Genomic DNA, 14,777 nt, shown 5'->3' with positions numbered 1-14,777 from the left:
GAACTATTGAAATATCTCCAACGATTCTATGATACAAGACATGAATGACACAAAAATCTAGTTTTTATGAAGGTCTTCTCTCCAGTCCCGTATTTGTTTTAAACGATGAAAAAAATATTTCTGTCACTTATTCCTTGATCAATAGATCCAATATATCTTTTCTCAGGATACCAGCATATTTACAGTCTCTTTTGTATAGAATCCAGCTATTCACTGCAGCAAAGTCCAGAAATGTTTAGAAAAATATAGCTACACTTCTAATGACCACTTTCGTGTTTTCATAGCACTCTGCTAATATTAGATAATACGATCGTGTAAATCGATGCCACCCATGTTATCTTTATACTTTCTCACATCCATTGGCCTTTCCAAAAAAATATGTGTTTTTCTCTCCTTATTGTATCTTAAAACTTGGTCCACCGGTTGATGTCCATATGCTGTAGACAACGTCCAAACATTCCTGTTATCCATTCACTTTAGATTAACAATATTAACCCCACTTCTAAAACTTTCATCACTTTCAACACCTTTCGTGTCTTTTTCACTCTTCAGCTTCTTTACTGCAGCATTAGTTCTGTTTGGTGATACTTCACCTACACAATAGACATCATTCTGAAGAAGTGGAAGAGTCTTCTACTCTATTCTTCTTTATCATCAGATTCTTCTTCTTGATGATAAAGAAGATTAGCGTCTGGACGAAAATCTTCTCCAAAGTGCTGTTCTGTTTCCTTCTGGTTTTTCGAACGAACATTTTAGCGAAATTGACCCGAAATATTATATATAAATTAAGAGACAGTTGTGCCCTGTAATAAGGAAATCTAACAAATAAAATGTACTAAACCCAATAGGTCTAACAAATCCAGTATATTCAAAAAATCAATAAATTATCTTTTGAATTAACATGCAAGAAATTGGTACACTATTACCAAATAATAAATTTATTGTCAAATGTCCAATACATTGTTTTCAAACAATGAAATTATTTCCATTGTAATTGAAACGCCAGAAAAAATAAATGTACACTTCTTCAATTTATAAATGCGTAAGTAAAATTTTCCAAGTCCCTTAAAGTTGTAAGTTTGGCAAACACGCATTCTGAGTGAGAGGAAGGGAAGGAATGAAAAAATAAGCGAGACTTATTAACACAGCTCACAGTTTGCTGCTTGAAATTCTCAGTTCTTCTTTTGATGCCTCTTATAACAGGGCCGTCAACTTGGAGTGCGGAATCGGTAAATCACATATTAAACATGTTCATAATTTTGAAAACATTTTGTACAATTTTGTACATCCTTTAAAAAATGTTGCAAACCACTGTGTTTCCAAAAATTTGCGATCGAAATTCCGCACTCCAAGTAGACTTTAGAGAGCGGAATCACCAGATCCAAGATTTAAGTACCTAAACATAATCTGCAAATTTTGTACACCTTTAAAATAATTTTGTACACAACTGTGTTCCGAGAAAATTACCATCAAAGTTTCGAACTCGACCATCAACTTGGAGTGCGGAATTATCATATCGAAGACTTAAGTAGCTAAAAATAATCTACAAATTTAGTACACTTTAGTACACCTTTTAAAAAATTTTGTACACCTCTGTCGAAAAAATGGCCTTCAACTTACGGATGCCACCATAAGCAAACCAGTAAGTTGGAGTGCCGATTACCAATATATGACATATTATTACCGCATTTGATTGCATATATGCCGTAAAATTTTGTACACCTTCCGTAGAATTTTGTACACCATCCAAATAATTTTGTACACCCCTGTCATTCCAGGAAATTAGCTCCAAAATTTCGAACTCAACCGTCAACTTGGAGTGCGGAATCTTCATAACGAAAAATTAGGTAGCCAAATCTAATCTACCACTTTTGTGCAATTTTGTACACCTTTTAAAAAATTTTACACACATGTATTTCGAAAAATATGACCAACTTACGGATTCTACCATAAACAAACCATTATGTTGGAGTGCCGATTAGCGATATATGACATATAATTACCGCATATGATTCAATATATTCCCAAAAATTTTGTACACCTTCCGTAGAATTTCATACGTCGTTCAAATAATTTTGTACACCCCTGTGTTTCCGGAAAATTAGCTATAAAATTTCGAATTCAACCATCAACATGGAGTACGGAATCTTTATATCGAAGAATTAAGTAGCCAAAAATAATCTACGAATTTTGTACACTTTTGTACACATTTTAAAATATTTTGTACAGCCCGTATTGCGAAAAAACTGGCCTTCAACTTACGGATTCTGCCATAAGCAGACCATTAACATGGAGTGCCGATTAGCAGTATATGACATATAATTACCCCATATGATTCAATTAATGCCGTAAAATTTTGTACACCTTACGTAGAATCTTGTACATCATTCAAATAATTTTGTACATCCCTGTTTTTCCAGAACATTAGGTATAAATTATCATATCGAAGGATTAAGTAGCCAAAAATAATCTAGGAATTTTGTACACTTTTGTACACCTTTAAAAGATTTTGTACACGCTTGAATTTCGACAAGAAATGACCAACTTATGAATGCTACGATAAGCAAACCATTAAGTTGGAGTGCCGATTAGCAATATATGACATATAATTACCGAATTTGATTCAATATATGCCCTAAGATTTTTTACACCTTCTGTAGAATTATGTACAACATTCAAATAATTTTGCACACCCCCTCTGATTCCGGAAAATTACCTCCAAAATTTCGAACTGAACCATCAACTTGGAGTGCGGAATCTTCATATCGAAGATCTAAATAGTCACAAATAATCTTCGAATTTTGTACACCTTTCAAAAATTTTGCATATCCCTGTATTTTGAAAAAGTTGGCATCAAACATGGATTCTACTATAAGCAAATCCAACTTGGAGTGCCATTTAGTAATATCAGACATACAATTAGCGGATATGATTGTACATGTCAAGTCGAATTTTGTACATCTCCCGTAGAATTTTTTATACCTCTCAAATAATTTTGTGAACCCTTGGGTTTCGAGAAAATTAGCTCCAAACTTTCGAACTTAACCATCAACTTGTAGTGCGGAATCATCATATCGAAGATTTAAGTAGACAAAAATAATCTACGAATTTTGTACACTTTTGTACGGCTTTCAAAAAATTTGGTTAACTCATGTATTTGGAAAAATTCGGCTGTAAACTTACCGATTTTATCATAAGCAAACGATCATATTGGAGTGACGATTAGCAATATCAGACATATAATTAGCGGATATGATTGTACATGTTCCGTTGAATTTTGTACACCTTCCATAGAATTTTGTACACATCTGTGTTCAAGAACATTAGCTCCAAAATTTCAAACTCAACGATCAGCTTAAGGTGTGAAATCTTCATACTGAAAACTTTAGAAAAAATAATCAACAAATTTTGTACAGTTATGTACATCCTTTAAACATTTTGTGCAACCTTATATTTCGAGACAATTGCTCTTAAACTTATTCTATCAAGCATATCAAAACATCAACTTGGAGTGCCTAATTGCTATATCGGACGAATATATATTAAATATTATTGCGCATATTCCGTAGAATTTTTACATTATTATTTACATTACAATAATAGGAAAACTAACAGCGTATAGTAGTATTAGTGATACTTGTTTTGTGTTGTTCCTTATATTATAACATATATCTTTTCAATATTGTGAATCCCCTAATTTTGAAGATTTATTAGCTACTTACAAGTTTATACCGCAAACCTAAGTATGTATTAGTTTAGAAGAAAACATTTTGAAACAGATGAGACAAATGCTCGTTAAAATATTCTTATTTTACACTTAATGATAATACTATTCTACATTTCTTTAATTTTGTTTCTATTCTTACTTTATTTGCCCTACACTTTCCAAATTTTTATGTAATGTTTACATGTAATGTTTCTATATTTTCTTTATTCAGAATATTTCTTCCAGTATTGTTAAAATACAATTCTGTTATCATTATTTGATTTAAAAACAAGGAACTGAAGTTGAATTCAATTCCGATTACAGTTACATAAATCTTCGAAATGGTGAGTACAAAGTTCAAGTTGATGGTTCAATGCGTAATATTGAATTTATTCTTCTCAAAATTCAGGGGTGTTCAAAATTATTTTAAAGGTGTAAAAATTCTACGGAACATGTGCAATAATATCTAATCTCTATACGTCCGATATAGCGATTAGGAACTCCAAGTTGATGTTTTGATATGCTTGATAGCGTAGGTTTATGAGCAATTGTCTCGAAATATAAGGTTGCACAAAATGTTTAAAGAATTTACACAACTGTACAAAATTCGTTGATTATTTTTTCTAGTGAAGTATTCAGTATGAAGATTCCACACCCCAAGCTGATCGTTGAGTTCGAAAGTTTGGTCCTAATCTTCTCGAAGCATAGAGGTGTACACAATTCTACGGAATGTGTACAAAATTCCACGGAACATGTACAATCATATCCGCTAATTATATGTCTGATATTGCTAATCGTCACTCCAACGTGATCGTTTGCTTATGATAAAATCGGTAAGTTTAAAGCCTAATTGTTCCAAATACAGGGGTTAACCAAATTTTTTGAAAGCTGTACAAAAGTGTACAAAAATCGTAGATTGCTTTTGTCTACTTAAATCTTCGATATGATGATTCCGCATATCAAGCTGATGGTTGAGTTCGTAATTTGGAGCTATTTTATTTCTCCAAACAAAGGGGTATACAAAATTTTTAGGGTGGTTTGCAAAATTCAACGGGAGGTGTAAAAAATTTTGCGGTACATGTACTATCACATCCGCTAATTATATGTCTGATATTCCTAATCGTCACTCCAACATGATCGTTTGCTTATGATAAAATCGGTAAATTAAAGCCGAATTTTCTTCCAAATACAGGGGTTAACCAAATTTTTTGAAAGGTGTACAAAAGTGTACAAAATTCGTAATTACTTTGTCTACTTAAATGTTCGATATGATGATTCCGCACTACAAGTTGATGGTTAAGTTCGAAAGCTTGGAGCTAATTTTCTCGAAACCCAAGGGTTCACAAAATTATTTGAGAGGTATAAAAATTCTACGGGAGATGTACAAAATTCGACTTGACATGTACAATCATATCCGCTAATTGTATGATTGATATTACTAAATGGCACTCCAAGTTTGATTTGCTTATGGTAGAATCCATGTTTGATGCCAACTTCTTCAAACTAAAGGGATATGCAAAATTTTTCAAAGGTGTACAAAATTCGAAGATTATTTGTGACTATTTAAATCTTCGATATGAAGATTCCGCACTCCAAGTTGATGGATGAGTTCGAAATTTTGGAGTTAATTTTCTGGAAACACAGGGGTGTACAAAATTATTTGAATGTTGTACAAAATTCTACGTAAGGTGTACAAATTTTTACGGTATATATTGAATCATATGCTGTAATTATATGCATATACAGTAGAGCGTCGATTATCCGAACGTCGGTCAAACGAACGACCGCTTAACCGAATTGTGTACTCGCTCGCACCTGTTACTCTCCCACCCTACCGTCCATCATCCCCCTCACTTCAAAACCAAGTTTCCCACAGTAGTCGCCGCACTGAGCCACCGCTTTCGGAACATTGCTTCTAATGGGGCCTTCATAAGGCGCTGCTGACCAGCCAAGCCGCCAGTAGCTGTGTTTCAACAATCGGCCCCTGAAAGGGATGCCTGTTTTTATGAATAAATTTACTGTACAGTACTTCTTTTTGGCAAATAAACATGTACAGTTCGATTATCCGAACAAAACAGTTTTCCGAACACCCATGTCCCCCAATTACTTCGGATAATCGACGCTCTACTGTATTGCTAATCGGCACTCTAACTTAATGGTTTGCTTATGATAAAATCCGTAACTTGAAGGCCATTTTTTTCGAAATACAGGGATGTACAAACTATGTATAAGGTATACAAAAGTGTTCAAAATTCGTAAATTATTTTTGGCTACTTAATTCTTTGATATGAAGATTCAGTACTCCAAGTTGATGGTTGAATTCGAAATTTTATAGCTAATTTTCCGGAACCACAGTGGTGTAAAAATTATTTAAATCATGTTCAAAATTCTACAGAAGGTGTACAAAATTTTTCGGCATATTTTTAATCAAATGCGGTAATTATATTTCATATATTGCTAATCGGCACTCCAATTTAATGGTTTGCTTATGGTAGAATCCGTAAGTTAAAGGCCATTTTCTCGAAATACATAGGTGTACTAAATTCTTTAAAATGTGTACAAAAGTGTACAAAATCCGTAGATTATTTTTGGCTACTTAATTCTTCGATATGAAGATTCCGCACTCCGAGTTGATGGTTCAGTTCGAAATTTTGGTGCTAATTTTCCTGAAACACAGGGGTGTACAAAATTATTTGAATAATGTACGTAATTCTACAGAAGGTGTACAAAATTTTAAGGCATACATTGAATCATACGCGGTAATCATATGCCATATATTGCTAATCGGCACTCCTACTTAATAGTTTGTTTATGGTAGGATCCGTAAGTTGAAGGAATTTTTTTCGAAACACAGGGGTGTACAAAATTTTTTAAAGTAACTAAATAACTAACTAACTCTATGGCCTATGGAACCCGGAGGTTCAATGCCGCGTACACAAAAGCTCTCCACTGACTTCTATCCTTAGCTAACTGCATCCAGTTTATACTTTGTATTCCAATCTCTGCGAGATCCATCTTAATATTGTCCTCCCATCTGCGCCTAGGTCTTCCTAATGGTCGTTTTCCGATTGGTCTTCCAGTCAAGACTTTGAAAGCGTTTCTACTTTCTTCCATTCTAGCTACATGAACCGCCCACCTAAGCCTCCTAGACTTGACGACCCTAACAATGTTGGTGAACCATATAAATTATGTAGTTCTTCGTTATGAAGTTTCCGCCATTCCCCATTCCCGTTCCTCTTGGGTCCGAATTTTCGTTTCAGGATCTTGTTCTCAAATACTTTCAGTCTATGTTCTTCCCTCAGAGTAAGCGACCATGTTTCACAACCATACAGAACAACAGGCATGATTATCGTTTTGTATATTTTAATCTTCAAACTTCTCGACAGAATTCGCGACGACAAGAGATTTTGAACCGAATAGTAACACGAATTTCCTGCTTTTATTCGACATTTAATTTCTCCGTGAATATGATTTTCGTATGTTAATATTGATCCTAGATATTTGAAACTATCCACTTTATCAAAAGTTTTATTTAATATTTTAACGCGTCCATAATTTGCTGTATTCCGGTCCCGACGCACTTCCATGTATTTAGTTTTCTCTGCATTTACTTCTAAACCCACTTCCCTGCAAGCGTTTAATAAGATCTCTGCATTTCTTTCTATTGTTCTCCTATCATCCCCTAATAAATTTACATCATCAGCATATGCCATAACCTGGTGAATACCGTTCAACTGTAGTCCTTGGAAGCTATCTTTGATTTTTCTTATAGCGTATTCCAGAACGAAGTTATATAATAATGGCGACAACGCATCTCCTTGCTTCAGGCCATTTTCGACATGAAAGCTCGTGGACAAAAATTTTCCTACCCGGACTTTACTTTGGGATTCATTTAAACATATCTTAATTAATCTAATTAGCTTTCTCGGTATTCCAAGTTCTGTAAGAACGTTGTATAATGTTTCTCTTCTAACCGAGTCGAACGCCTTTCTAAAATCAATAAATAGTTGATGTACAGGGGTATTATATTCCCACTTTTTTTCGAGTATTTTGCGAATTGTAAATATTTGGTCGATAGTTGACCAATTTCGTCTGAATGCGCACTGATAATCTCCAATAATTTCATCTGCGTATGGGGTCAGTCTTGCTAATAAAATATTTGAAAGGATTTTATAGGATGTTGACAGAAATGAAATGCCTCCATAATAATTACTGTCAGTTTTGTCGCCTTTCTGGTAAATTGGAACAATGATTGATTCTTTCCACACTTGTGGCAATTCTTCCGTGTTCCAGATAAGGACAATGAGTTTGTGTATCTTTTTCCACAATTTTTCGCCTCCAGCTAAAATTAACTCAGCCGGAATTTCATCTACACCCGGAGATGTGTGTTTCTTTAATTTCTTTATAGCGGTTTTTACTTCTATTAGGTTGGGTTCTGGAATATACAGTTCTGCGGTGTGTATCTCCTTTTCTACACGGACACTAGTTTTTGGTTTCGTGTTAAGCAAATCGTCAAAGAAACGTTTCCATCTATTTAAGATATTATCCGTGTCAGTGAGAACTGTACAGTCAGATTTCTTTAATATATAAGCACGAGGTTGATAGCATTTTTTAAATTTGTTGATTCCCTTATATATGTCCCGGATGTTTTTATTTTTATTATTATCATCAAGTTCCTTAACTTTAGCTTTCAGAAATTCGGGTTTCTTTGTTCTAAAAGTTTTGAGAGTTTCCCGCCTGATATCTGCGTAATTTTGTGTAGTTATTTCATTCGGATTTTGTAGTCAGCGTAATTTTGCCTGTTTTCTCTTCTCTGCTAGTTTTATGCATTCCTGGTCGAACCATGGTTTGCTCCTACGCATTTTCACGTGTCCCAATTTTTCTTTTGCTGAAATTTTAATGCTATCTCTAATTTCAATCCAGGTATCCTCAATAATTGTGCATTCCGAATCTTCTAAAGCCGAGAATCTATTCGAAACTTCAATCTGGTATTTCTCTCTTACCTGGCTCTCTTCTAATTGCTTTAAATTGAATCTCTCTGTTTTCGAACAATGAATATTACCTTTATTAAACGATAACCTCTCTCGTATTATCGCTGCTACCAGGTAGTTGTCAGTGTCACAATCAGCCCCTCTAAACGATCGGACATCAATTATGCTAGATTGCCTTCTTCTCTCCACTAAAACGTGATGAATTTGATTATGTGTTTTCCCGTCTGGTGATGTCCAAGTGTATTTATGAACGTCGCGATGTGGGAATGTTGTACTCTTTACGATTAGGTTTTTGGATGTTGCAAAGTACACGAGTCTAACACCGTTGTCATTACTTTCCTTATGCATACTTACGTTCCCTATAATCGGTTTGAAAGTACCCTCTCGTCCTACCTTCGCATTGAAATACCCCAATAGAATTTTCATATGGTATCGCGGGAGTTGGTCAAATATCCGTTCAACTTCTTCGTAAAACCAGGGGTGTACATTTCTGAAATACAGGGGTGTACATTTTTAAAAAGGTGCACAAAAATGTACAAAATTCGTAGATTATTTTTGGCTACTTAATGTTTCGATATGAAGATTCCGTACTCCAAGTTGATGGTTGAGTTCGAAATTTTGGAGCTAATTTTCTGGAAACACGGGGGTGTACAAAATCATGTGAAATATGTACAAAATTCTACAAAAGGTGTACAAAATTTTAAGCCATATATTGCATCATATGCGCTAATTATATGCCATAGATTGCTAATCGACACTCCAACCTAATGGTTTGCTTATGGTAGAATCCGTAAGTTGAAGGGAATTTTTGTCAAAGTACAGGGGTGTACAAATTTTTTTAAAATGTGTACAAAAATGTACAAAATTCGTATATTATTTTTGGCTGTTAAGTCTTTGATATGAGAATTCCGGGCTCCAAGTTATGTTTAGATACTTAATTCTCGGATCTGGTGATTCCGCACTCAAACGTCAACTTGATAAGCGGAAATTTGATCGCATATTTCTAGAAACACAGGGGTGTACAAAATTTTTTAAAAGAAATATAAAATTGTACAAAATGTGTACAAAATTATGAACATGTTTAATATGTGATTTGCCGATTCCGCACTCCAAGTTGACGGACCTTCTTATAACAATACTTCTAGTAGTAAACAGTACCTTAGCATTAATAGAGCAAATTTTTCCTTTAAAAAAGAAAAAAAAAGAAACTCACACACTCTTCTCTACGAAAAACAAAGATCATCATAAAACAAGGGTTGTTAAGAAGTTCGTTCTCTATGAATTCAACTGAAGGAGCGTTCTCTACTTGTAGCAATAGCCATGAGTGTTGTGCAGTCTATTTTTTTGTGTTGATTCAATACTTTTAACCTGGTTCGAATTCCACTCGATGCATTTTTTATTTTGTAATTTTTAGTCATTCTTCCCGTACATTATTATAATATATGTATTACAGGGAGGTGATGGACAACTTTCTAATTTATCCAAAAATAAGGGTAAAGGCGTAGAACCTTTTCTATATATCACAGTTTGAGCCTCCCTTAGTTCAATTCACTTCTTCCTTCGATCCATAAAAGTTTCGTATGCCTGTAAATAATTACGGAGATCTATTATACGCATCTTTGGTGTGGGAGACCCGGGATAAATTCCCGGCGGGAGATCATGTGGTTTGGTTCCTACATTAAGCTGTAGGTTTACTTTTTATGTAGGCTCTCTGCTTTATGTATCTGATCTCTCCTTAAAGAAATTCTTGGTTCGGCTGTGAAGAGGATTCTTACAAAACAAAGTCCTTGTAAAGTCAGATGTAAATTTCCAACTAGATAAATTTCTTGTATAGCTATCTTGAAGAATTAATAAATTTACACAATGTTCAGTAGGTTTTGTCGGTTCAGGTGAGTAGGGCTATGGTTTTCATTGGAGATTTGAAACGCAAACACTAAAAAGAACGATGCTCTTTTATTATTGGAAATAAAACTTCACAGGTTTTGTTTACAACGCCATGTTTTGCATCCATACAGTACCGCAGGATTTTCATTGAATAATAGATATTCAAATGACAAGTAACTCGCGTTCCCTTTACTGTTAATGCACTCTGCTGTTCTGTTTGAGATATGAGTAAAAGTATTAATATGTATCAATTTGGGCGACAACGACAAGCTGATGTTCTCTCATGCTTCACAGCCTACGCGTAAAAATTCATAAATAATATCGGAAATGAATTTTCTAAAAGGCAGTCCAAAGTTTTGAATTATATTGTGAAATTTTGAATAGGCTTAATATAGATACATTAAAACAAAATGATGATATTTAAATATAATTTGACAGAAACGTGAAACATCTTGTCTAGAATTCAATCTGTTGGTTATGTTATAAAGCGTAACGCGTTACTTTTCATCAACTGTTCCTTTTATACAGTATATGATACAAGTTATACTCGGTGATAGTTGTTACTAATAGAATTCATAGTCGGTTCGGAAGTAGCGCGCTATTCCTCTAGTTGTAGCGGCGCTACAAGTCTAAACCTGTAGCTTGTATCTGTAGCAGAGCTACATATGCTTAAAGTTTGTAGCGAATTTTGGACTAAAGCTACAAATAAATCTTTTTCAGGACGCAAAAATATTTTGCAACTCCAACATTTCTTCACAATTTTTAGCAAATCTTTTTATAATAATAGGGAGAAAATATGATTATTTTGTGGTTTCTGTCTCCAATTATTTTGCAAGTGAAATACAAATTGACGTGCAAGCTTTTATGTAATGTCTGAGCCGAGCTTTAAATTCAGTTAATCATGTAGATGCCATGACATATATAATGAGGCATGATGACAAGTAAACTGTATGTGTGTCAATAGCTTAAGTATCGAATACGTTTCTGGAAAACTAGCTAATAGTTGTAGCGAGTTACAGTTTTTATCGTGTACTTGTAGGGCAGCTCCTTTTGAAAGGTAGCTTTACGATCATTGTTCATACTAAAATAATTTTGGCAAATGGTTAACATACTATATACTAGTCTTCTACGTGTGCCCCTCGGGTCTATTCTAGGCGATCTTGCTTTCCTCGATTTCAACAAACGATAGAAGGAATTTTTATTCAGTTGGTTTTCAGTATGCTCAGAAAAGTTAAGGATATGATTTAGCGTGATCGGGGCATAATCAAAGAAGGGACAAGAAAACCATGGCCCTACTCACTTCAACCAACGAAAACAACTAAACACAGCTTAAATCGATTAATTCTTCCCGATAGCTATGCAAAAACTTTACCGAGTTGTAAATAGTGGTGTGAACCTTCTCTGCTTGACTCCTGAGCCACCGACTCGGCTCAAGTGAGCCAACAGTTCAATTCGGGTCAATTGAAATGAGAAATTGGGTCGGTTCGGTTCGGCTCAAGTGAGCCGTTGGCTAGAACGGGTCGGTTGAGATGAGCCACCGGCTCGGTTGGGCTCGGCTCAGCTAGTTTCGGGTGAGCCATCGGCACGAGCCTGCTCGGTTGGGGTGAGCCATCAGCTCAGTTCGGCTCGGCGGTGACTGCGAAGGGTACCCAGCTACTCTAGCCGTTGAAAACGCTACTACTTTAAACATGAAGAACACCGATTTGAAAGTACTACAGAACATACCTCATCTCCGCTCGCAAAATACTCATGAGAGATTGATTGGGTGTAAGATGATGGGCAATGTTTCATAAAACTTATGTTTTTCTTGTGAGATAGCCTCTATCAAACTGTGATACTTTTGAGAGCTATTAAGATGTTTAAGTAAAAACATGTGATACCGTAATGAAAACCTATCAAAAATGGTTATGATATACCAAGATAACATACAGTCTATGGATGCAACCAGCGCCGTAACATAGATTTTTTTCTGGGGGAGCAAGCATTAATACGCGTTTTAGCGCCCACTAGAAAAGTTGATTTTCTAATTCTTGCTCCCCCCCTCTTTCGATCTTTCTCTTGCTCTTTATGGAGCTCTGGAGCCTGTGGTCCCTCTCGCACGGAAAGGTTTGAAGAACCCTCTCGCATATGATCCCATTTCATACATGAAAAATTAACAAGGGGACAATGTTGAAAAAATCTCAAAGCCATAGTAATACATATTATTTCTATTGCACCTAATAGTAGACATTTTTTGACTGAAATGGGATCTAGACTCATTTTTGTTTTATATACCGTTTGTGTTCTATTTTGTTTATAATGTAGTGTTTCTGTTCCATGCTTCATTTATAATCTCATGTTCGTATCGCATACGGAGTAAAAGCATTGTCTTAAAATGGGACCCCATCAAACGGCGGGGAGCTTCACTGGTGGGGCAGTTGCCCGATGCCCCCACAAGTTATGGCCCTAGATGTAGCAACGAAATAAAATGGAGGAAATAAAACGAGTCGCAAAATTTAGTACCCTCAAACCTTCTTGCTATACCCTCCTTAATAATAATAATAATAATAATAATAATAATAATAATAATAATAATAATAATAATAATATATTTGATTTTGAGTTTAAAGTCCTTTTCAACAGCAAGGCTATATGAGATGTGAACCTACTCCATAACGTAAGCCCAAACCACATGAGCTACCGCCGGGAATCTATCCGGATCTCACACGCTAAGGACGCTACTACTACTACTACTAATAATAATAATAATAAGAAGAAGAAGAAGAATAAGAATAAGAATAATATAATATGAACTGCGTTCTGGTAGTGATGAAAGGGGTATTAGGGCTGATAGTGATCTATTAGACACTAGAACTCCGGATTTATTTTCAGGTTTACGGAAATCTTACAGATCGATGCAGGAAGTGATTTGCACTAAGGAGAAATCACACTGGATACGTAGAAAAGGTTTTACACCTGTACACCGTCATATTTTTGGATAAATTAGGAAATTCTCCATCACCTCCGTGCAATACCTATACTGTAAATGTGTATGGCAAAAATAAATGAAAAAATACAAAATGAAAAAAGTTAAGAGCATCGAGTGGGATTCAAATCGGGTTCAAAACACTAAACCCGCACAGAAAGCGCGAACTTAGCACGCATGGCTATCGAAATAACTATGAAGTTTAATACGCATTTTATGGATAGAGAACGAGTTTCTTAACCAATCCCACTCCCTTTTCTGTAACAAATATTGTGGTCAAAAAGCATGTGTGTTTTACTTACAACCAAATTTTCTGCATTTAGCAAATACTATGATATTTTAAATGTATCATTACATTTAGTTATAAAAAGGCAATTGAGTAGTTCAAACAGCAAACTGTGAACTGTGTTCGAAAGCCTCGTATGTTTTTACTTTGACATTCCCTACCATTACGTCGACTGCACTGTTGCCAAACCTGCAATTTTAAGGGGCTCAGAGCAATTCAAGCATTCAATTATATTTTGAAGAAGTGTACAAGATGCAGTCAATCCAACGAAGTTCTTCTTACAGACCCAGAGTCTTCGTTTCAGTACATAAAACATGAAAGCAATGTGTGTACTTATTTGAGAACCCCTCACATGCCTCCTTAGTACAGACCCAAAGTACTAATTTGGGAACTTGCATTTCATGGCTTATAGTGCCAAATCTAGTGATTACTAAGAATAGCTAGTAACTTGTGTCATTAACCCTTAACTGGTATGATGATTTTGTATCAGATAACTGGTATTGAATGGGTCAGAAAGACATAGATATTCTTAATTATTTCCTATAATCCAGGAGTAACGAACAAGAACAAAAGTACAATTTCTCATTCTTTATTATCTATTAAAGATGTAAAAATGATATTACACATAATAATTTTTAAATGGTTACCATACTTTTCTTACAAATGTCACAAAAATGTCCATTTGAAAACACACAGTCACTTTAAAATAAGTACTGACTTTTTGTGGTTAAAATAATAATTTTACACTTGAGGTTACTTGAAAAGCATGTGTGGTTGTACCTTTAACAATATCGAAGTTTTAAATTAAAATGTCTTATTGTAAAACTTGACCTACCTTGAGTCTGAATTTGTGTAGAAATGGATGGTGCAGTAAGAACACCAATTGTTTCAGGGTCATTGTTGCACGAAAAATGCCACGTCCAGTCCCATCACTTCCGAACAATA

The sequence above is a fragment of the Thermobia domestica genome, chromosome 3 (assembly GCF_964235325.1).
Source record: "Thermobia domestica chromosome 3, izTheDome1.hap1.1, whole genome shotgun sequence".
Lineage (NCBI taxonomy): Eukaryota > Metazoa > Arthropoda > Insecta > Zygentoma > Lepismatidae > Thermobia > Thermobia domestica.
This window is presented reverse-complemented; position numbering follows the sequence as displayed.